Genomic DNA, 3,386 nt, shown 5'->3' with positions numbered 1-3,386 from the left:
GAAAGGCGCTGCTTTGAAATGGTTCATGGGATTAGTCACTCAATCTATTAGGACTTGGAATGATATGAAACAAACATTCTTGGATAGATACCTGGATTATTGTATGCCCACCAATCATAAGGATGAGGTATTCAAGATGATGCAAAGAGAAGATGAAAACATGGAGGATTTACTTGAAATATTTCAATACAACTTAAAGAGAGCAAAAATGAGTAATTTAGATGAGGAAACCTTGAAAGCCCTTCTATTGAAAGCCATTAGAGATGAATGGATAGATATTTTAAACATAATGGGGAAGGGAGATATTTCTCAACTTCCACTTTATGACATAGAAGAACTATGTGTCCATCTCTCAAGGGGAAAATCTAAAACTGGAAAAGGGCCGAGAGATCCTTCTCTTAGTAGAGCAAAAAAATCTGCAACTGAATCAGTAAGTAGGGCAGAGATTGGCAATATGCTTGATGAGTTCAAAACTAATATTTTAGGGAGCCTTAGTGAGCAACTAGACACCCTTAAAATACAAAACAAACAGAAAGCAGAAGCTGATGCCTTCGCCATCTTTTGCCCAAAATGAAGAAAGAAACATGCTCTAAGGGAATGCCCCTTGGATGCAAAAGTTGTAGAAACATGTATGATTTGCTCAGAAAGCCATGAGACCAAGGATTATCCTTCAATTCCTGGGCTTAAAGCTATATTTCATGAAGATCCAAATTCAGTAGAGTCCCTTTGTTTTGTTTCAAGAAGACCATGGCAGGGGCCACAAAATCAAGGATTTAACAATCCTATAAACTTTGAGCTTCCGCCAAATTGGAATTCTTGGCAACAACCTTGGCCCCAATCTCAAAATCCATACCAATCATGGGCACAAGGGATGCAAAATCCTTATGGGAGATTTTCTCAATTTTATCAATATCCTCCATCTTTTCCAAATCAACAAAATCCACCAATTCCAAATCAAAACCCACAACTTTCATTACCATTCTCACAACAACAACCTTCTCAACAAAATCCAAATTCTCAACTCTTGCTTCCATTTCAACAAAACACAAATCAACTACCAGCCCAGCCATTGCCAAATCCCAACAACAAAAATCCTCAGAATTCTTACATGGTAGAAGGACAACAATTTCCTACTTATATGATTGTTCATCTTAATGATGTTCAACTTAGATCTGGTAGAGTTTTAGAAAAAAACTTCTATAGATGTTCAAGAGCAAGGTACTTCTGAGGAGGATTCTCTTAAAGTCAATAAAGGTTCTGAGGAAGCATCTCTTCAAAACCCGGTCATTCAAAAAGAAAAAGAAAAAGAGTCAACCCCCACAACTCCTATAGCTGAGAAACTTGCATCTTCATCCACGCATCCTTTCCCTGAAATATTACAAATTGACAAAGGGGTGGAAAAACAAATCTTGTTGCCTGACTATGATTTTCTAGGTGAATTAAAGAATGTAGGTATCAAGATTCCCTTGCTACAAGCCATTAGAGAGATTCCTATTCTAGCAAAAACAATAAAGGAGTTGAGTCTTAAAGGACCAGGAAGGAAACCAAGAGATACAAGAAGAATCCACCTGGTAGGAAAAATTGCAGATATCATGATGGGAAAAATTACCATGCAGAAGTATGTAGATCCAGGTAGTCCAATTGTCAAGACACATATAAATGGGATAGAAATTTCGAACACTTTGATTGACTTAGGGATTGCTATCAACATTATGAGTAGACAGACTATGGAACAGCTTAAACTTCCTAATCTTCTTTTTACACCCACCTTATTGCAACTTGCAGATAGATCAATAATCAAACCGAACAGTGTACTAGAAGATATTTCAGTCTCCTTAGATTCTTGGGAGTATCCTGTAGATTTCATGATTTTGACTCCCAAGGGTAATTTAGGAGGACATCCACTCATCTTAAGAAGACCTTGGCCAGCCATAGCCGATGCTTTCATTATTTGTAGATCTGGAGATATGTGCATTTTTATGGAAGTTCGACAAAGAAATTCAATCTATATCCTCCAGCAAAGGAAATTACAGAAGTAGGAGACAATGAATGGGTCGACGATGAAGATATTATACAACCTATCTTTACTATCTCTGAAATTATTGAAGATAGTCAAATTTTGAACACATTAGAAAATTTTGAAACATCTTCAGAATATGACCACACACAATTTCAGTTAGATTCTGATATTGAATATCTATCATCAATACAAATGTCTCTTTACTCTATGGAAGAGTTTGGTAGCTCTACCATTGAAATTTTTCCAGGAAAAACACTGAATATCAACAAAAATTTGGAAAATTCACAATAGAAAGAGCTAACCAAAATCTTGCAAAAACATTCTACTGCATTTGCATGGGAGTATACTGATATGAAAGGTATTGATCCCAATACTTGCATCCATCATATCTATGTCGAGGAAAACAGTAGACCAATCAGACAACCTCAGAGAAGGATGAATCCAAATCTTAGGGATATAGTGAAAGAAGATCTCCAAAAACTACTCAATGTAAATTTCATTTACCCAATTTCAGATAGTTGATGGGTTTCTCCTTTAGTTATAGTACCCAAAAAGAATGGTAAATGGAGGGTATGCATTGATTACAGAGAATTGAATAAAGCAACTTTGAAGGATCACTTTCCCTTGCCCTTTATCGATCAAGTATTAGATACATTAATAAGCAAAAACTATTTTTCATTTCTGGATGGTTTTAGTGGTTATAATCAAATTCAGGTAGCACCTGAGGATCAAGATAAGACCACATTTACCTATCCATGGGGAACTTTTGCTTATCGAGTGCTTCCTTTTGGATTATGTAATGCACCTGCAACATTTCAAAGAGTTGTACTAGGAATTTTTTCTGATCTAATCCATGATTGTGTAGAGGTTTATATGGATGATTTTACAGTTTATGGTGATTCGTTTGAAGAGGCATTAGAAAATTTGGAAAAAGTCCTTATAAGGTGTAAAGAAACAAACCTTTCACTAAGCCATGAAAAATGCTTTATGATGTTTACTGAAGGTATTGTTTTGGGACATCATATTTCAGGGGATGGGATTAAAGTTGATAGATCAAAAGTTGAAGTCATCTCCAAGTTGCCTATTCCAAATTATCAAAAAGATGTTAGAAGTTTTCTGGGATTTACTGGATATTATAGAAGATTTATAGAAAAATTCACTAAAATAGCATCTCCACTCTTCAAACTGCTTACAAAAGACTGTGAATTCAAATGGGATCCTGATTTCCAATCAAAATTCGAAACTTTGAAAACAAGAATATATGAAGCGCCTATCTTGAGAGGACCAAATTGGAAACTTCCTTTCCATATTTCTACAGATGCTTCAGATACAGCTCTAGGGGATGTATTGGGAAAAAATGATTTAG

This window comes from Pinus tabuliformis, chromosome X, assembly GCF_031772625.1.
Source record: "Pinus tabuliformis cultivar Carrire ecotype Pingquan chromosome X, CPIR1, whole genome shotgun sequence".
Classification (NCBI taxonomy): Eukaryota; Viridiplantae; Streptophyta; class Pinopsida; order Pinales; family Pinaceae; genus Pinus; species Pinus tabuliformis.
This window is presented reverse-complemented; position numbering follows the sequence as displayed.